The following is a 22,031-nucleotide window of genomic DNA, read 5'->3' as shown; positions in this document are numbered from 1 at the left end:
CCGCAGCGGCTCGCCTCGCGCGCCAAATTAAAGCCTCGCCGACGCACCGCGACCCAGACCGCCGTCCCAGGCGACCCTGCCCTAACTCAAACGTCTGACCGAAGAAGGATCCGTGAACCAGCGGCAGAAGCTCTGGCTGAACACATCAAATAGTTGGCAGAGTTTCCCTGCCGCAGAACAAATGCCTCCGCCTCCCCCTGGGAGCGTTGAGTGTACTTTACTCTCCAGGCCCGTCCCACCGCCGACCACATCAGGTCCCGGTCTCGCGTCTCTCCAGCAGAGGGGGTAAGAGCACGGCGACGAAGACCGCGACTGACCCTCGTTATGGTCCGGTGGTGTAGTCGTGAGTGGCGGGTTATTGAGAACCATTCCATTACCGATGCATCACTGACTGAAACCCCGGGACCCCGGGACCTTTTCCCTAAAAAAAACCCTGCCAGCCCGATCCGGACTCTCGGCCCCCTTCGACCCCCGAAACGTTCGGCGCTTCCGAAGTACAACGGATTGAATTTCCTCCCTCTCATCGCAGCGTCTTGTTAACGACGAGCCGAAATAGAGCGAGGGCATAAATGCCCAGATAAAGCGGGGGAAAGCCTCCAGACACCTGAAAGTAGGCCACGATTGGTTGCACAGTAGACCTGCAGTGCAGCACAAAGCTTAGATTTTGAAGCCTGTCGAGCAGTAAATGACTCCGCAAGCGCGAGTGTGTGTGTGTGTGTGTGTGTGTGTGCGTGGTGTTGATATAATCTTATTGACAGTTAACCTGAGACACAGCGTGGTGTGTTACTCCGCTGATTGACACATGAAAGTGGCGCTGAAGGTACACCGCACGCTACTTCGCATGGAAGTTTGGGGAAAAACAGATTCTTCAGAAAAACAGCGCGTAACCTCGACGCTCCACCTGAGTTTTAACCTCTCCCCACACACACACACACACACACACACACACACACACACACACACACACGTTCCTGCGCTCAGAAGTGATGCTGAGTTGCTAAGCAATCAGACTAATTGTATCTACTGGTATCATCCGCGAGCCTCAAGAACCTTTCAAAACGTGAGAAGGAGCGTGTTTACAATGCTACTGTCAGTGAGTGTGTGTGTGTGTGTGTGTGTGCCTTCTCTCACACAGTTTCAGAATGCCTTAAGTAGTAAGCCAGAAAAAAAATAATAAATAATAGCGCATTTTGTTTTCGCCTCATTCCCTGTGACACACCTTAAGGCTCTTTAGGTTTGTGATGTCTGAATGAATAATTAATGAGGAAGCATGGCTGCCTGGGAGTTAGCCTCCGCTCCATGCAAAAAACTGTATCTGCTCTGCCGTCTTTCCAATATTAGAACAGGCCCGGGCCTCAGACGAAGACGAGACAAAAGAGAGTGACAAGACAAGTCTCACCACCAGGCGAAAGGGAGGCAGAGGCAGCGGGGTGCGAGCACTGTCTGTGTCTGTGTGTGTCTGTGTGCTCCAGAAAAGAGAGACAAGAGACACCAGAGAAACAGAAACAGGCCTCCTGAAACAGTAGGACGGAGGGACCTATAATTATGCGAGTAATTATACATGAAATCGCAGACTTGGAGTGAGAGAGGGAGAGATAGAGGGAGAGAGGAAGAGCACTGGAGGGAAAGAGCCTGGCGGTGAGTCTCAACCGTGTAATTACAGTATAGGAACTAAATGAAACAGAGGGAGAACACACACACTTCATATAGGACCGTCTACCTGTTTTCTCTGCACTGCAAACGATGTCCGTCCACCTACTTTCGAGCTACATCAACACCACCGCGCAGTGCTGCACGTTTCACCACAAACATCTTCACGTGGAGACGCTTCGTCTTCATCTTCTCCGTTGGGTTTTTGTTTTGTTTTGTTTTGTTTCGCCACGGTACGCTCCATTGAGTACCAGTGTGACTTATGCCCTATGCCATCGTGTTCATTGATTAAAGAGCCCCAACCCTCCCCTGAGCTCACGAGCCATATAATGAGCACAATGTACCGTGGGTGGGGGTGGGGTGGGGGGGTTTAAGGGAGAGAACTGCCCTCACATCTCAAAAATAATGACAACTCCATGACCGCATGTGGCTGACAGGAACAAACACGCGGAAGGTGGCTCGGGGTTGTGGAGCTTCTGTCTACGCGAGGGGTCAGGGTCAGCAGGTTCATAGTTTAGGCTGGATCTGGAGTTAGGCTGGAGGAGGGACGTCAAGCCCCGAGTCAAGGCCGCGGATGTAAAACATCAGCACAGAGCAAAGGGGGGGGGGCAACAGTGGTTCCTAGCCAGAGGCGTAACGTGGACTCTGCAGTTACATGATACGCATTTCAGACCGCACGAGCACAGGGACAACATGTCAAATTTTTGATCATTAGTCCCCCTAGATAGACGTGACGTCAACAAGAAGCAGAGGCTGCAGTGGGGTTTGAATTCAAAATGAGATGAAAACTTTTTTCAGAACAAACGAAGCAAATGGTACCGAACTGTAAGGTTAGGCAGAGCCGACAAAGGATCAGATGTCAGGTTGGTGGCCGCCATCTTCAACTGGGACACCACTTTCCATCGTTCTTCTCGGTATATCGTCCATGTTCCCGGCACTTCACGTGGTCCGGGTCGCATGGGAAGCAGGTTGAGCAGTTTAGCCCAGACGTCCTCCTCCCCAGTTCTCCCCAGCCACATCTCTCAGCTCCTCCCTAGTGCATCCCCAAGGTGTTCCCGGGCCCGCCGGGATGCGCGCGCTGGAATGTGGATCGACCGGTAAATTCAAGTCTTTGCTCTCCGGCTCGGCTCCCTCTTCGTCGTGACAGGCCAATGGGAACACCGCCACCACTGCTGATCCCAAATCAACCTCCTCGCGATCTCATCCTCTGTCTGACGCACCCTCACTTACGAACAAAACCCTGAGAACTTCTTCGCTCGCAGGAACTTGCTCCCAGCCAGACAGAGGCGATCCATCATCTTTCCTTCCGACCATATCCGTTAGACTTGGAGGCGCTGAAGCTCGTCTGAAGGGATAGTTTCACATTTTTTTCAATCCTGTCTTAAAATAATACTCACACAGCCATATGTATATTGAAAGGATTATTAGGTGCTTTAATCATTCCTTCTGTGCACACTGGCCATGCAGAGGTCCCTTCCAAAAGGAATTCAGTGTGAGTGATAGGGGACAAAGTCTGCAGTCTTCTCTTTAAACAAAAATGAATCCCAAAGTTCAGCGAAAGCTGTTACAAGGCTTCAGATGTCTGAGTTAGTCAGGTGGAGTTCATCTTCCAAAGTTACAGTCGTTCTTTTTTTTAGCACGAACTTGTCTCTTTGTTAATACCCTTCCACTGCAGCTCAGCTCGGAAACCCGACGAAGACGACCAACTTCGGAAGATCCCCCCCCCCCGGCTCGATTTGACCAAACTCGGACCGCCGAAGCCTCATATTAACTTCAGCTGATCTTTGAGATGCGTTTTCGCTCTGGAAGACACTGCATTGAAAAAAAAAAAAAAAAATCAAACAGATTTGCGATGAGGCCCATCCTGTTGGAGCGTAACATCCACTGGCAACATGTCCGACTGTTTTCACCAAAGTTTTACCAGACGATTTGCGATGTAGCGTCTAATTCCTCGCTGTTCCCCTTTACAGTCTTAACAGGCTGCCTCTCAAATCCACGTCTTATCCAGATCATTGATTGCTCTCACTGTAATGAACACGTCTGCTGAATTAGAAATTTTGTCCAGAATTGATTAATACGATGGAAAATGGTGGGGAAGACTGTTAGAAATAGGGCTGGATTTAGGAATTAGACTTTAACCCTTGAAAGTTTCAGCTTGCTATGTAGCACAGGTGAGAATTTGGGTTTGGGGAATAAATATAGCCAGCAGAAGGTTCTCACAAGTAACGTGCGTGGGTGCACACATGCATGCATATGCGTGTGGGTGTTTAATGTGTTGGCACACACAAATGAGCCACATATTGTGTATGTAAATCCATCTGCTCAGTGTGAAAGGAACTGCAGTCTGAAATAAAAAAAAAACAGGAAAACATATGCAAAGCGCAGATAAACTGCACTGACAGAGACGCTTAATAAAGATGGCGGCTCCACAGCGCAAAAAACAAACAAACTGCAGCCTAAAAATGACCAGCTAATGAACTCCTCCACGACAGCTGAGTCTGAGTGAGAGATATACGAGAGACCCGACAGGTCTCCGTGTTTTAACGAACGCAAAATGTGGTTAGAGAAAAAGGTTTGTTTGGTTTTGTTGCTTCGTCCCTTTCTCTCGGAGGAAGACGGGGAATGCCTTCAGTCCGGTGTCTGTTGTCAACCGTGACATGGGGGTGGATCTGAAACAGCGACCACGGTCAGTTACGCACCGGAGTCATGCCCGATGATTGATCTGCACGGTCGTGTGACAGACGAGGGCCGCGAGGGGCCATTTCAAATGGCAGATGCAGCCTCGGGTGCCGGCGCAGCTCCGTCTCGATGTCCCCACGCTCCACTGCATCCATACACACTGTTACGCCGGGCAGCACGCGCGACAAGACCATGCTGCGATGCTGTGACCTCACCTCCGATCCTCAGTATCACAGTTCAACCCGCAACATCCAGGGCGGATCGGACCGCAGTCCGCAAGGGGCCCGGGCCACGGTGCCCCGACCAGGGGTGCCGCTGCAGCTGCGAAGAGGTATGCGGAAAAGACTGTGGAGTGGCTCAAGTAATTTGAAGAAATAGGAGGGAGCATTCAGAGAAAAGGATACTGCAGAGTGCGCTAAAAAAAAAAAGGAGGGCGAGGAAAATGATGGGGTCTGAGTCACTGCGGGAGGCCGGACAGAACACACTGCATCAACCTTGCACAGTATTTCTAATCAGTTCTCTCCAAGAAAATAAAAATGCTTCAGTTTTTCAGGGACTCAGAGAGCCTCGGACATTTCTGTCATGGGAACATGTTTCTGAGAAGAATCCATGAACAGCAGCGTGTCGACCGGCAGCATCTCGTCTAAGATCTAAACATCACTCAACTTTTATTTATAAGATTTTCACTTCCCCTGTCCCCGGTAGATCTAGAGGGTTTTTTTCCCGCTTGAAAAGCTGCAAAAATCCCACCAGTCCAAGAAACAGCAAGAAAGCGTCACAGGGGGGACTGGAGACTGGTGCACCCGACCCCCGACCCCCACGACCCCTACGACCCCACGATCGTGTTCATTTTGCTCTCCCCGCACGTGTTTCGTCATGATGTCCTCACCTTTGCCGGCACCTCAACATTAACTCCCAGGAATCCGGATCGGTTCTACGTTAACCACACGCACACGAGCGCACACACACACACACACGACTCCCCAGAGAAGAAGAAACTGGCACCACTAACTACTAATGTCTGCACTTTGGGAGTTTCCCCCCCCCCCCCAACAGGCTGCTCTGTAACGGAAAACCCTCGCTGTTGAATTAGATTTGCTTATTCGTCCTCACCCATCTTCAAAGGACTCAGATAAGTGAATATACCTTTTATTCATTTCATGGCACTGTAATTGTTTTTTTTTTCTTCTTCTTCCCCACTGAGCAATTCCCGAGCAGGTCTTTGGGGAATAGAATTGTGTATATGGCTGCGCTTTCATCTGCATTATATTTAGCATGAGTATTATTATTTTAGGGTATTGTTTTGGGTCTTTTTTTTAAACGTGCTATTTGTTATATTTTTCTGCTTTTACCAAGGTTTTTCCTTTCCTGCTTTCCTTTCCGATTTTTGGGGACAGCCTTGCGCTTCAGGTGAGAGGGACGAATCTGCTATCACAGGCTGGGGGGGGGGGGGTGCCTCGGGGTCTCCCCATTAAAACAATTACGCTAATTTCACTTTACTCGCTGAAGAAAAAAGTGGAGATGCTTTATTCTGAGGAAGGTGGGGCTGGAAAAACCTGCAAGCGGAGAAAAAAGTGCGGTACATAAAAAAAAAACAAAAACGAACTGAAAGGGAAAAGTGTGAGAGGAGCCTGAGATTGTCATGATTCAGGGAGAGCAGAGATTAATGCTTTGTGTGTGTCTCGTGGGTTTCTTTAAAGAGGACAGTGAGGGCTCCTCGTGTCGGCGCTCCCTCCTTTATCATTCGGGGGGGGGGGTTATTTGATCTGCTCCACTTTTCGTTCCCAGAGTGATGCCGTCAGTTTCCCCGTGCTCGTGTGACCACGGGTCTCACAATTAGATCGTTCAGATAGATACCGAAGCCTTCTGTGGCACCGGAGCCGTGGTGAGATATCCATTATTACCCCCCCACCCCTCCCAAGAGAAGTCCCACCAAAGGGGGGAGTCCCCCCCTTCAGTGAGTGAAAGCGAACTTTTAACCTCCGGAAAAGCTCCGGCGCATTTTTTTACGCAAACGAAGCCACGGTGCGCGCCGCAGGAAGCTTTATGCCATCAATATCCTCCCGCCTCGTCCGAAGGGGGATCTGTCGGGGCTGGCAAACGAGGCAGTAAACATGTTTGACCAGACGGTCGCTGGTGAAAAGCCGTTTCAACCGAGAGGGCCGCGCTTTAAGTCCCCCTCCGCCGCGAGGGGGGCCCCGCCTTTTCAGTCTCTCGAGTTAAAAACAGGGTCTGACCTTTGGTCTTTAAGAAGAACCGGGCGACTCCGCGTATTCACAGATCCGAATTAAAAAAAAAAAAAAAGATCGGTTTAATACCCACGAATCTTATAACACCACGTCTGTGAGCGCACGAAGCACCGTCACGTTTACTTCATCTCTTCTCTCTATTATTAACAAGACTCTTGTCATGACCATCATGACGGTGCTGGAGTACAAGTGTATATCCAGCTGTCCCCGGTCTCGAGGCAGACCCCCACCGCCACCACCACCACCCTGAGTCCGGTTCTGTCGGAGGTCTCTTCCTGTTCACAGGGAGTCCCTCCCTCTCCAGCTGTTGGGTTTCTCTCTGCGAACTCGGAGGGACTCGACCCTCGTCTGGAAGGTGCCTCCAGGTTGGGTATGTTCTGATTTGGCGCCATATAAAACCAAATGGGACCGAACTGAACACAAACCCAACATCAGAACTTTAGGCTCTGGACTCTACAGGGAGACAAACTTACGTATTAACATTGGTTAGTGACATACACCTTTTTTTTAAAAACAAAAACAAATATATCTCTCTCTTTTTCCTTCCCCCTTTAATTTAAAAATATTTGCTTAATTATGTCCATTATTTATTTGTGTTTTCTTTTTCTTTGTGGTTATAGGTTTAGACTTTTCTTGTGTTGTGTGTAATTGAATTGTATCACAAAATAATTTTGTCTGTTGTAATGTTACACTGGGCATTGTCTCACTTTTTAAGCTTTTTTGTTTTCTACTTGTCAAAAACACAATTAAATTACTCTAAAAAAAAAACATCATCATTTGCACAAACACAGCAAATGAGGTTGAGAGGCTCTTTTCAGGGCTACTCTACCCAGTGCAGCTCTAAAAATAAAGAATTTAAAATTCGGTGGGGGGGGGGCTTTCGTCAGGGTTGAGGCAAGCGCCCGGAGCAGGGCCAGGCCCAGTCAGGAGAGGGGCTTGCTGTGGCTGGACTCCCGGCCAGCTCGGTCCTCCTCCGGTCCACATCGACCGGCTGGGTCCCGGGGGAAGGGGTCCCGAGTTTGACCGACAGGCATGTGCGGCTGAAACACTCGAGGGGACAAGCTCAAGCGACGGAGCGGAGGAGGCGAGGGGGGCTTAGGCTTTAGGTGCTCGCCCATAATCACGTTTGGTTCTGGCAGAGAGCGCACGAGCAGAGGACGCAGGCGTGCACGGGCACGCACACGTGTGTTTAAGACAATCGGCTCACGCGGCCGCACAGTCGAGCCAAAACCTATCAAAGCTCAAATCCATGCGTGAAGTACACTTACCCAGATTCAGGAATGGCACGTGGGGTTGCATACAAGTTGACCGCGTACAAACACACGCACAAATATGCAGTAGATATATATGTATATGTATATGTATGTATGTATGCGACAACAATACTGTCTATACTGAGGAGGAGAAAAGGGAGAGAGTGGAGATGGAGTGAGGGAGAGGTAGAACAGAGGTAGAGTGAGGGGACGAGTGCAGCAGTTTTGAAAGCGCTTGGCTCCGTTCAAACAGTTGCCATGGTTTCGAGATGTATCCATGGAAATGCTAGCTGCCAATAAAATGAATTTGAGGAGGGTTTTTGCGGCAGGTTGGCAGGAAGGTGAGAGCGATGCGGGAGAAGGGGACGACGGGAGCGGCAGCAGAGCGGGGAGGGGAGGAAGGGGAAGGGGGAGGCCGCTTGGCAAGCTCTCCCGAAGCGCCGCTCAGTCGCACGGGTGGACGACAAGGGGGGGTCAGGGGAAGAATTTAGGGTAAACAAGGCGAGGGAAACATGCCGCGCAATGGGGAGCGAAAGGCACCGAGACTATTTCAGTCTGGATGGGTTGCCATAGTAACCGTGCTCTCACAACCCGGAGAGCAGGTAAATACATAGAAACCCGGCCGGTCGCTGATTAACTTGTGTGCGAGCGCAATCACCCGTGTGTGTGTGCGCGTGTGCGCGTGTTAGGGAGGACGCGAGCGGAGATGAGTGTGTCAGGTAGCGTGTGCGTGAGAAAGTGTGCGTGTGCGCGCGTGCGTCTGCGCGCACAAACTCGCTCCAAACACTTTCCACTAACTCCCTTTCATGGAAGCGGAGCCGAACGCATTAGCTGGGAGCCCACTCTGACGCACGCGAGTGTGGAAGATCACGATGTTTCATATTTTAGCTGCGCCTTCGAGGGCTAAACAAGGCTTTTAACGTGCCCTCAGCCAGTGAGTGATGTCTGCTCCCCTTCCCCCGAACTCCCCTTCGTCCTCGCTTCCTTCCCTCCTTCCTTCCTTCCTCGCGCCCTTTGTCTCATTCCATCTCTTCCCTCTCTCCCTTTTACTCTCTCTCTCTCTGTTTCTCTCTCTCTCTCTCCGAAGGACAGAGGTATTCCCACATTTCTCGGTCGCCATGGCAACGCTGCAGCAAGAAAGAAAGAGGCCGCAAGAGGAAGGGGGTGGTGGGGATGTGGGGGGTGGGGGGGCGAGGCTGGGGATGTGTGAACAATGCTAATGCTACTTCACTGATCATCGATTGTGTGTTTTTCCCCACCTCTCTCCTCACCCCCCCCAGCCCCCCACCCACCCAACCCATACCCCTGACACAGCCCCCCCCCCCACACACACAGCTCCCCCTCCTCCCTCCAACGTTTATTTCCCTCTTTTCATTTGTACTGCTCTCTTTCCATCCTCATTACTCTCACGCTCCAGCCGGCGTCCTTCTCCCTGTGGTTTTAAAACTCAATCTCCACATAGTGCTGTCATTGTTATCATTATTATTATTGGGTCATTTAGCAGGCAACGTTGGTATCCACGGCAACCCAGAGAAGTGTCAACAGTTCCTTGGTGAATACCAGTATAGACAAGCATCCATCAATATCCCAATGACTCATTATTAGTCTAATGGCGAGGCCGCGGCTGTCACACCGGACTATAAATTTTGTTGTCTCATTAGGATCCACTGCTGCCGCCCCCGGTCCATGAGTAAATAGCTCTGATGTGTACGGTGTGGGCGCAGAGGTGGGGCGCACCCCTGCGCGGCCAATGACGTTTGCGTGTGCGCGAAAGCGTCGTTTTGCGGTGGCGGTCAGCTGGGGGGGGGGGTCGCGAACGCGGCTTAAACCTGGCGACTTAGTGTGACAGAGGCATCCGAGCCAAGGGGGGGCAGTTGCATTGGAACCTGACTGCGGGGGTTGACTCAATAAACCAGATAGCGGAGTAAATAAGGCTCTCGCGCATCCTGGCATAGGTGTTCACGACTACAGCCTCTTCCCCCGTGTCTGCTGTCTCGAGCCCTTTTTGTTGTTCACGCTCACGGGCCGACGCGCGCACATACGAGCGCACGCACAGGCAGTCCCGCAGGACCGCAGTGGCTGCCGCCTGTCAGTACTCCTCTGTAGCCAATCGATGGTTTGAAGACGCTGATGAGTCCAAGACAGAGAGACAGAGAGAGAGAGAGAGAGAGAGAGAGAGAGAGAGAGAGAGAGAGATTCACCTCAACCATTGCCTCCTTGCTTCAAGTCATTACCGCAACTACTTGAATGGTTCAGCACTGCAGCATAGGGATGGAGGGCAGCGGCGGCGGCGGCGGCGGGCACCGGCCGTGCGCTACAACGATTCTAAAATGTAGTACAAGTGCACAATCACGTCTCGGCGTACACCAGCAAGCCAGCAAATTCGCCTCGGTGAAACAAACACGGCACTTCCATGTAACCGGGAGACACAAGGGGAAGAGTAAGAGCAAGTTGGGGGCGAGGCCGCCGCTGCACGAGCAGCCGCTGCCTGCATGTCAATCATCTCCAGCGTGTGAGCAACCCGAGATGACTCTTAATTCTGCGGGGTTGCGCAACAAGTCACTGCGTGTTGATTGCCTGTCTGCCGGATGGTGATGCATTCATAATCTCATCGTGTTTGTTTGTACAGATTGTCTCCCCGTTGTTCTGCACCAGTCTGGAATGCTGAATATCAGAGACAATCAGCCGAGAGAGCGGGCTGCAACCCGGCCGTCCCCAACGCTCTCGGCGCCTTTGACCGAGTCCCGTCGGATGTCGGGGTCCGAGGAGCTCCATGGAAACGGATGTGCCGATTCGAGCCCGTTGCCGGGGTCCGGACTGGCGGCCGCGAAAGCGTCACATCACGGGTCAACGTGCCGTACAGCACTGCGCAGCACAGAGGAGGCTCTGGCACCTCCTTAAAGAGCTGCTTTTAACTGCGCACACACTCACACCCGTTGGCTGGGGGACTTACGTTGATGCCTCCACCGGTGTCTGACAGAACATATGCTTGCTCTCAGGGAAAAAAAGAAAAAAGACATCGCTTCATGGATAGCTGTGCATGAAATAGTGTCCCTGGGTAAATCCTCCTTGTAAATTACATCTTGTGTTGTTTTCTTTATTGTTTTTTTTTTTTTACCTTCTCCTGGGAAAACATTTTCATCCTGCTCGGTCTAACTCCAAACTGCTGGCGTCATACCTGCCCTTGTGTGTGCCACATCTGGCCCTAAAGCGCGTGGGCTTTTGTCGACCGCGTTGCAGTGAAACGTGGTCACGCTCAGGTGGAAAACGGTCTCTCCCGTGCGCCGCCCCTTCCGGAACTGAAACAAACGGCCTCGTTTTCAGCTTGACCAACACGCCTTGCCTCTCAAAGCCACTCTCGCGATTTCAGCCTTCGCAACAAGATGCTCGTCGGGTAAAAACCTCCGCCGAGGATTCACTGAGCCCGGCAGCTCAGACCCAGACAAATCAACAAATTACATCAAGTGTTTAATGTGGTAAAGACAACAAGCAGCGCTGGAGTTTGAGTTTGAAATGAGGGCCAACTCGCCACATTTCAACTTCTGGCCGCATGACCCCGCTTCTCCTTAAAGATCTAAAAAATAAAGCAGGGTTACATATCTGCCATCTCACAGCCCCGTTTGTCTCAAATCTATTCAGAGGTGATTTTCAGGGATTGTTTAGTCGAGATTTGCCGACAGTTCCACAACAGCTGGCGTCATTTCCACTTTGCCAAACCTATAAAAAAAAAACCAAAAACAAAGCCAGAGACAGTGTCATCCAATCATCTAAAAACGGCTCCTATTCAGGTCTCAGTGAATGTCTGTCATCTGGTGGTTGGTTGAAAGCCCGATCCAGTCCCCTGCAAAGTGAAGTCGGTCCCCTCCCACTGATGGCCCCACTACGACAAGCCAATCTATGAAGATTTTGGGTTTACAGGGTCGGTCTCTCCGCCAACGGGCAAGGCACGTACCCCTTCCTAACCTGCCAAACATTAGGAATCCACAAAAATCTGAAAAACATTTCACAAAACAGCGATGATCTGTGTCACCTTTAATTGTGTGCACGTAGCGACATGGGCGCGCGTCGCGTTGCACACGTGTCACACCGGCGTGTTTGGGTATCCTGCCCCGATACAGTATGCAGAACGTGTCATAGGTTGTACGTGGCGTCCTGTCTTCGCTCTCTCTCCTAGTTGCATTACCTCTCCCCCTGCAAACCTGCCTTCTAATCAATAACTCATCTCTCGATGTCGATTCCCCTCTACCCCCACAGGAAAACAAACGTCCTTCCACAGGACAAACAAAGAGAGGGGAGGATGGGGGGGGGTAAAGAGGTAGGCAGGTAATTGAGAAAATACTGTAAACCCAATGAAGTACCTAAGTAGCATGTTGCGGTGAAGAGGAGGTGGGAGGCGAAGGCGAGGAGGGGAGGAGTAAAGAGACATGGAGGTGGTGAGGTGGAGGGAGAGGGATTGAAAGGGGGTAGCTATGGGATGGATGATTAGCCCCTGTCTCCAAGGTTACACTTTACAACTGTATCACCGCAGAGTGGAAGAGTGGTGGTGTGGAAGGAGAGTGGGCGGGGGCTGTGGAAGGGTGACACGGACCGTTCATCACACGAAGACGACGGAGGCCCCCCCTTTTTCCCGGCTGTGACCTTCACATCCAGGACTGACGCCAGCCCTTGACCTCCAGAAGAAGCACACCTCCCGGAGTAGCTGCCCGCCACTGCCAGCGCCAGCGCGGCACGAGCGCCAGAGCAGAAAAAAAAAAAAAAACAAGAGACAAATGGCAGCGGGGAGGAGAGTGACATGCGACAGGCCCCAGAAGGCGAGAAGCAGGGGGACAAATCACTTAGATTCCAGCCAACTGCAAGAATCGGCCTTTTCATGAGAAGGAGAGGCAGAAAATGGAAACTTGGTTGCTGCTCATCATCAGGACTCCCTCCCCCCTCTTTTTTCCTACTCCTCCTTCTCAGTTCCCCATCCCTGCCCTTCCATCAGTTTGTATGTTTCCCTCACGCCCACCCCCCCATTTCAGTCACAAATATTTGAACTTAACTAGAGTTGAGAGAGAAATGGAGCCTCCTGATTGAGTTGCATGCTTTAGTCTCACTGTTTTGTCACGTATAAATTGCCCTGGATTTCATGCAGTCTGTTCCAATCTTAAGTACGTACTTGCTGCTCTACCCTTGAGTAATGCAGATACTGGTGTCCGTGAGGTGAAAATGAGAACTGTTAGTCGGTTTTGCATAATCTACTCAGCGTGACCGTGGACTGCGCCCCGGATAGCGTCGTATGCGAACGGAGATGGTGTCGCATCATGACTCCTGTGGAACGAGCACTTGCGTTTTCCACTTACTGATAACCTTCTACCGTGCACTGAAGCTCATGCAACCATGCAGAGAACATGTCTCACTTTTTCTTTTTTTTTTTTAATGGTAATACAAATTACATGAGGTTCATGCAATTCAAACCTGTATGCATTAACATGGATTGTGCAGAGACATCATGCAAAAGAGGACAGTGCTTGTTTAGCAATTTTTTTTTTTTTTTTGCTGCTGCTGTTTCTTATGCACACACCCACACAAAAGCTGGAGGAGTAATACATGTGTAACTGGATTACAATAATCTGATTACAGAATTTACTGAATTTTTGGAGAAAAAAAAAAAATAGAAAAAGATAAATTGCTGGATTACCAGCTTTGAAAAAAAGAAAAAGAACAAATGCTTCCTGGTTTACATGTAAAAGCTGTTTGAAGGGAAATACAGTACATGCAGACAAGATTCATGATTTCAAATAGTTGTAGGTGATACAGGTCAGTACACTTGCTAAACGGATGTAGATACGATATAAATGGCAAAAATAACCAAGTAAGGTCAAAGGTCATCAAGCCTTGGATTCTTGAGTAAATAATGCATTTTTGGCGGCTTCCAGAGTGTTGTGAATTGATTTTCGAAGCAAAACATAAGTGTCCGACCGAGTGTCAAGTCCTCAGGGGAAAGTCAAAGACAAGTCATCAGTTTTCATATTGCATATTGTGATTTGCAAGTCTCACAGGGCTGGATGCAACCCAGGAAAATGACGCAGCATTTGAACGTTTTCCTTACAGAGCTGCGTTAACTGTGATTTTTAACCATACTGAGGCTTCTCTCTAAGGACTGCAATGTCAGTCAGTCGGTCAGTCCACTACTTTGGTCCAAACTGAATGATCTCAACAACTATTAGATGGCTTCCCGTGAAACTCTGTACTGGCATCCACGGTCCCCAGAGGCTGAGTCCCGATGACTTTGGCGATCCCCTGAATTGTCCTTCAGAGCCACCATGAGACTGACATTTGTAGTTCTGAGTGAAATGTCCTAACAACTATTGAATGCACTGCCAATTAATTTGATACACAAGTTTATGTCCCCCCTCCGGATGAATTGTAACAGCTCCGGTGATCCTCCGGCTTTTCATCCATCCTTTGTCCGACGCTCTGGTTTATGACCAAATACCAGCAAAACTAATGACCTTCCAATCAGCCTCAGCCCTACGCTGTGTTTAGTGCTAATTAGCAAACGTTAGCATGCTAAGACACTAAACTAAGATGATAAAGATGGTAAAAATTATACCTGCTTAACGTCAGCATGTTAGCATGGTCACCGTGAGCTTGCGTTAGCATGCCGATGTTAGCATTTAGCTCGAAGCGCTGCTGTGAGCACAGCCTCACGGAGCCGCTAGCTTGGCCGGAGACTCGCAGTCCTGTCAAATACCTGAGACATTTTCAAGATGTGCGGCTGAGCAAGCAATGCTCCGCATCGCCACACAAGATTCACGTCTCGCACAGCACTCAAGGCCAAATCAAGTCTGCAGCTCGGGCTGAGCGTCATTGATTATGTTTCATTCCAGATTACATTATTGAACACAGTTTAAGCCCGGACATTAATAATATTGTACACTGTCCCAATGAGGGCACTGAGCTCTCCTCGCGAGGGCACACGCGCGCATACGGTAAATCTGTTTTCCATCACTGGCTGTGCTCAGCTGTCAGCCGGTTTGCAGCAAAGTTTAGTGATAGCTTTGTTAAGGCACTCCACTGAAATCCCATCTAACGCTTTCCACGCTTGGTGCGCCTTTGTTGCCTATTGACAGGCAGTTGACCGCTAGAGATCTTATATTGAGATCGGCGAATAAAACAATTTAATCCCCAAATGTTACAGGACAATCTCTGTTAAGATATAGTGAATCAATGTTAACCCGCCCCAACAACCCATTCCTGCACCTTCTATCCCTGCACCCACACACACATGTATAAACACACACACACACACACACACACTCGCACACTCACACACACAAGTAAGCCAATAATTGTAACCCTGAGTCAGTAGCATTCAGAAGCTGACCTCTTGGCAAACCCCCAGCCAGAACGAACTAAGTGTTCACCGCAGGCTGAACAACATCCCACAAAAAACACGCACGCACACACATACACACACACACACACACACACACACACACACACACACACACACACACACACACACACACACACACACACACACACAGACATGCACCCACATGAACACAAAGGCACAAACACACATACAGGCAGACGTGGGGCGCAGGCGTAGGTCAGCCACTTAGGTCACGATACACACCCTGCAGCCAGCTGGTCCACAGCCTCAGTCTCAAACCAGCTTTAACACACTGACACAATGCCTTCAAAACACTCACGCACGCTCTGCAACAATGCTGCGGCACACTGAGGAAAAAAAAAAAAACTGATGCCGACTGAAGGAAGAGGAGCCTCTCTGGAAAAACAGCAGCGACGTGGAAGAACACGCACATTAAGAATTAAAAAAAAATTCATTCACACACACACACACACATGCGGGCGAAATAACCTGCGGACGGGCCGTGTTTGTCGCTGTTGTGCTCTGGTGATTTGACACACATGGTTCTCCGCTTGTTTCCTGTCTTGATCTATTAACTTAATAGACCTACAGTCAAAAAATAAGCACCACAATCTCACTTTTTTTTTGAAATTTTTTTTTTTTTTTTTTTTATTTCAGAAATTTCTCAGTATGGCACATGAACAGAGATTGAATGTTGGAGAAAAAAAAGAGGAGCACAGAAACAGAGAAAGAAAGAACACCTCTCCTCCTCTCCAACTCTCACTCTCTCCGCCACACAAACGCACGCACGCACGCACACACACACACACACACACACACACACACACACACACACACAAAGACAAACAGACACACCCCCGTGACATGTTCCTCCAGTGTTAATATGCACATCTGTGGTTATAACAGGTCAAAACACAGTCTTAAGAAACAATCACAACAACAACCATAGTCAATATTGCAGAAGAAAAAGCCGAAGAGAAACAAAGAAGCAGATGGAGGCCATGTTTAATTGAACAGAGGGAAGGAAATATCAGAAGCCTTGGTTTGTTGTTGGGTTTGTTTTCCATTTTTCCTGAGAGAGAATTGGAGTGGTGCAGGGGGGCTAACGGGTGCATGAGAGAGTGTGTACGTGTGTGTGTGTTTGTGTGGATCAAGGGGTTAATACAGAATCACCACAAGCTGATGTCTAGCTGCAGGGCGGTGAAAAAAGGGCCAAAGAAGGTGGGAGGGGTAAAACAGGAAGCATGAGGTAGATAGAGAAGAGCGGAGGAGGGGACCGGTAAGGTTGAGGAGATGAGAGGCACGAGGGGAGGGAGAGGAGGGGGGGGGGTGATGCGAGACGTACTCCCGTGAGCGAGCGAGTATGTGTGTGTTCGACTCAGAGAGAGCGGGAGAGGCCCCGACTGAGGCCTTAGCTACATTTCTGAAGGAGAGGGCGAGAAAAAAGGCAGCGAAGTAGGAGAAGTCAGCCGTGCTCCTCCTCTGACTCCCCCAGGTCAGGGACGGAGAGGAGTCATTTCCCCCTCCAGCGCTGGGTGACATATAAGCACCGCGGCGGCCCTTCCTCCTTCGTGTCTTTATCTCTGCCGCACACAGATACACAAACACGGATACTGTGCGCACTCGAGTGTACGCGAGCACGCACCAAATCCACTCGGACGTATGCATAAATATGCATGCTTATGCCACTCATGCGGACATTACACAAACGCACATGCAGTGCACAGAGCCGGGCACCTCTCTGTGCGTATGACATCACATTCAAACGCACACATGCAAACACACTCACACGTAGACCGAACCCTACATAGATAAGAAGTGACAGGATGTCTCTCAGTGTCATCTTTTATTCCTCCTGTCATCCTTGCCTCTCTTCTATCTCTCTCTCCCTCTCTCTTTCTCTCTTTCTCTCTGCCCTGTCCTCCATTGTAACGCTATTTCCTGTGGGCCTCGGAGGATGGGGAGGGCCTGAGGCGACAGAAGCTGTCGCGGCGTAAGCCGGCTCTGAGGCCGGATGAGCCTGGTAAATGTGGCACGGCCACGACGGGCCGCACAGAAGCGCCGCGGCGCGAGCTCAACGGAGGCCGCCCCTCATGCCTGCTGATTTGTCGCTTGTGGCCGTTCGTGTGCAATCGGGGGTAAAAATATAACTTTGTGAGGAGGGTGCCACACGGACTCTGAGCAGAAATGAGAGCGGGCATGAAACGAGGGTACTAGGGGCCAGACCGGATAAATAAATCAGCACCGATGAGAGAAGCAGCATGCCTCGCTGGCTGACATGTGGGGGTGGAGACAAAAAAGGGTAAAGAAAAATCAATACGTCCAGTAAAAGTTTATTTCATATTGATGACTGTTTACAACTGTCTCCTGCTTTTCTTAAACTTCTTTCACTGGGATGCAGGTCTGATTCAGAGCTCATCTGGGGAGGCTTATGTGGGTCAGGGCTGATTTCCGCTCTGGCCTCACCTCTCCGTAGCCCAGACAACTCCTGACCCTCACTGCTGACGTCCAGTCTGGGTTTGACCTCGCGTCCCCCTGGGCCTCCGCCGCCTCGGTCGACAGATAAGGGTTTGGACGGCTCCATTATCAGACCACCTGCTTATATCCATATGGCTGTTGCTATCTCCTCACTGCCTCCATACGGTGCTCCAACCACACCTGAATTTACACTTCAAAGCACTGAAATGTACTCTATGGCCCCCGCCCAGCTTCAAACAAGCATCAGACACAGCAGAGTGTGATTATGATGCTGAGCCAAGGAGCCCATAAACAGTAAATCTGGGAGCCGGGCTGCTGTGGATAGAGGGGAACGTGCATTTGGAAACTTAACTGTAAGCCTGTCCTCTGAGAGGAGCACAGCTGCTGGGTCAGCACATCCTTTAATAGTTGCGGATGGTTCAGGACATTCCAGTCCAAGTCCCCCGAGTCCTCGTACATCGCAAAGCCGGTTTTTCCATTGCGCCCCGGGGCATGGAGTTGCTCCAGAAGAATGTTTCCAAAATCCCAACACGAGCCGCAACATCCCAGATTGTTCTCAAAACACAAAACTGTACTTGAAGGTGCAATATGGTCGCTGTCAGGTGAAAACCTATCATCACCCCAAATGTCAGCTTTCCAGGATCTAAGATTCTTTTGAACTTGCTGCGCCACACACTTTTTTTGTTTACCCCACGGAGTTCTGAAAAGGTTTCAGCAGCACAAAGGGCTGTAGCGTTTTTCCGGTGCAAATAGAAAAATGTAATCATTCCACTGATGTTCAAAATTGGAGCTAGAAGGTTTTCACGTGACGACACTGATCTCCTCCTTTATAAAGCATTCATGAGAAGCTCTGTGTTCCGCCGTGCTCCGGCTTTACTATTCCCATTAATTGGTACTTTACGATTACATGGGCTGTGAGCGTGTCCCATTTTACCATTTAAGTGACCGTGTGGATTTTTTTCCTCAGTTTTTCTTCTGAGCTGCGGCTCAGAGGTCCACTGACCCACAGCTGAGTGACACAGAGGAGATACTCATCTGGGATGAGACACCACTCATCACTCTCACGTCACAGCCCACACACACACACACACACACACACACACACACACACACACACACACACACACACACACACACACACAGGCCGACCAGCCCGCCACGACTCCACACAGCCCACAGCTCGCTCGATCACCAAAACGGACATCTTGTGACCGACGACACGGTTACCAAGGCAACGAGGAAATAAGCCATGTGCTAATGTGCCGGCTATTCTCTAAATTAAGGACACCTTCACAGGATATAAAGCACACACGCGCGAATGGCAGCGGGTGAAAGGGTTTGCGTTAACCTCCACTGCACTCAGCGCCTCACGCGCTGCAAATTGTTTAAGAAAGGCCCACCTCAATCGATAAATCACTCAGTCAGTCAGTGATAGAGAGAGAGTGTGTGTGTTTGTGTGTGTGTGTGTGTGTGTGTGTGTGTGTGCGTGCATACGTCTCGTATGTGTACACGCTTGTGGGTTTCGTCAGGTTTGGTAAGTGGCTGCAGGGCAGGGTTTTCACAGTGATGACACAGAAAAACGTCTGACCACATCTCATCTCAGGCTCCAGCAGAAGCAACACTGCAGTGACGACAAAAAAAAAAAAAAAAAAAAAGAAAAGCTCTTCATCCTCTCATAACATGACTGAACAGACTGACCCGGGCATCTAAAAACTGGTGCCATCAGATCGGCCTTAGACCAGCATGATGGTGATGAAACCAGCCCCTTACTGCCAGACGTCTCAAAGCAGAAGCAGAAGCAGAAGCGTAGCGAGACGGGGCTGCATCTGGGCAGGGAGGGGTGGGAGGGGGCCTCAGTGACACAGTGGCACACAAAACACTGCTGCACTTAACAGAATCACAGCAGCCATCATGTGAGGAGACAAGCTGCAATGTTTGGCTCTGCTCTCACAGACCGCCTTGATGGCAGTGTGAAAAATAATTGCAATAATGATGCATATAAATTACGGCAGTGTGATGCTTTTGGCCTCTGCAGCGGGGAGAAAATTAGCACTAGTGGCTGAGCACATGCATCATTGACACCACGTGTATCAATAATGCATTGAGCTCTGCTGTCGCTTCACTGCTATTTTTAACAAGGGGGGTGACAGAAAAGACATGGGGACCTCACACGGGACTTGTAGTGCTGAGGTTAACCTGTATGCAACGCCGCCCTCGGGGACGGGCGCAAGTGTGGCCGCGGTTTCAAACACTGCCAGCCACAGCGAGCATCACACTCAACCTGGAGCTCCCCCGAAATCTGCGATTACACGGACCTCGCCCGCCATAAGAGAGCAGTCCCAAACCGTTTAACGTGCGTCGATACGATCATGACTAAAAGTCACATCACTATCAATGAGACTAATCACAAATAAGGCACTGAAAGTGCACATCAAAAATCACTTAGACTTCGCTAACAGGTGTCGTACATAGCCGAGCCAGGGCAAGACAAGTAAAAACAATCGACACGATCCGAAATGGGAACGCTATCCCTGATTAGCCGGCTAAAGATGTGAGGTAAACAAAGGCTGCCACTAGCCTTGACCCTTGACCCTCGACCTGTTGCGGCAGACTGACAAAGAGCCAGAAAGGACTGGGGATGTTCTGTTGAAAGGAGAGGTTGGCCTCATTGAACAGACCTTTCATTAGTTGGGTTATCCCAATATGCAGAGAGGGAGAGAGAGAGAGAGAGAGAGGGGAGAGAGAGAGAGAGAGAGAGAGAGAGAGAGAGACGGAGAGAGAGAGACGGAGAGAGAGAGACGGAGAGAGAGACGGAGAGAGAGAGAGAGAGAGAGCTGCTTAAGCAAAAAAAAAAAAAAACCAAGTGTCAGAGAGAGGATCATAAAAGTAGCCTGAAGCAGAGGGAGACAGACAGAGCTGGTTTAAACTGGGGATTTAAAATGGAGGTCTGACCGCCCCTCCTTCCCTTCTTACACAACCTAGCTAGCGTAAGCCCACCTGAAGACGCATGCACATGTGCACACACGCACGCACGTACATGCACGCACACACTGAGCAGTATTGCATCAACAACGGTGTAACATCTTCTGCCGTAAACAGCGTACCACTTGTCCAAAATGTCCTGATGTCTTTGCTTTATACAACAGGCATTTTATTATCCACAGCATGCACACACAAAAACACGCACGCACACACACACACACGCACGCACGCACACACACACGAACACACAGACACTCTGGTGTTTTTCACCTATTCCCTGAATGGGTGAACGAGCAGGTCCCTTCCTGCACAGTAAACACAGCATTTCCATTAGAGTGTTGGGAGTGTGTTCAGAGGTCTGTGACTCAGACACTGCAGCACCGTGACTCTGTGTCTCCGTCTCAACCGCTGCTCTCTCCAACACCGAGCCTCAATGACATGGCCTCTGGTTTGTGCCACTTCACAGGAGCTATAGGGGCTACGCATTGCCTTCCAAAGTGATGAGCTACTACAGGCAATAGGCAGGGCACGTGGTATCTGAGGAATTAGGGGTAAATAGCTTTTGTAACAGTCCTTGCTTTCAGCCACTGAACTGAACTACACAAAACTGACACACACACACACACACACACAAATCATACCCGCAAGCATGCCCACATGATAATTTCTCTGTCATTTGCACACACAGAGGCAGATGAATATGTAAATAACTTGTGAGGGGAATATGGATCCCTTGTGCCAGGAGAGGTATATGTTAATGACTGATGCAGGGTATGAGGTAGGGTGCATAAATGTGTTTAGCAATGGTGTGGGGCCTATGCAAATCAAATGGATGGGGGACAGAGGCATGTAAATCGCATGATTCCCTGACAGAAAGTCAGTGGTCTAAGTAATATAGTTGTTGGTGCAAACAAATCGAATACATTAACGAAGAACATCACCGAGCGATTTCTCTGGTAAAAAGGGGGAAAAAAATCTTTGAGATGGATGTTTGGATGTCGATGCACACGGATGAAATTCTATAACGTCTGCTCTCGTCTGTTTAACATTCGAAACCCCAAATCAAGACGCTGTGATAAGGGCTGTCGCAGAGGCAACAGTTGCCAGGGAAACCTGATGGCAGGATGCTGAGGGTTGTCGGGGGGGGGATGCGGGGGCTTATGTGAGGACATGGGTACAATGCTCAGGTTGATTTGCTACCACTGAAAGAACAATAGCCGGCTCGTCGAGATATGGCACCTCAAAGGAACGTGACTGACAAGGGGCAACAGGGTGCCCTACGAGGCGCCGACGGTGACGCCGTTCGGCGCATTAGTCTGAGTGTGTAGTCATGGCAACGAGGTGTTGACTTAGCCTAAT

This window comes from Xiphias gladius, chromosome 3 (assembly GCF_016859285.1).
Source record: "Xiphias gladius isolate SHS-SW01 ecotype Sanya breed wild chromosome 3, ASM1685928v1, whole genome shotgun sequence".
Classification (NCBI taxonomy): domain Eukaryota; kingdom Metazoa; phylum Chordata; class Actinopteri; order Istiophoriformes; family Xiphiidae; genus Xiphias; species Xiphias gladius.
This window is presented reverse-complemented; position numbering follows the sequence as displayed.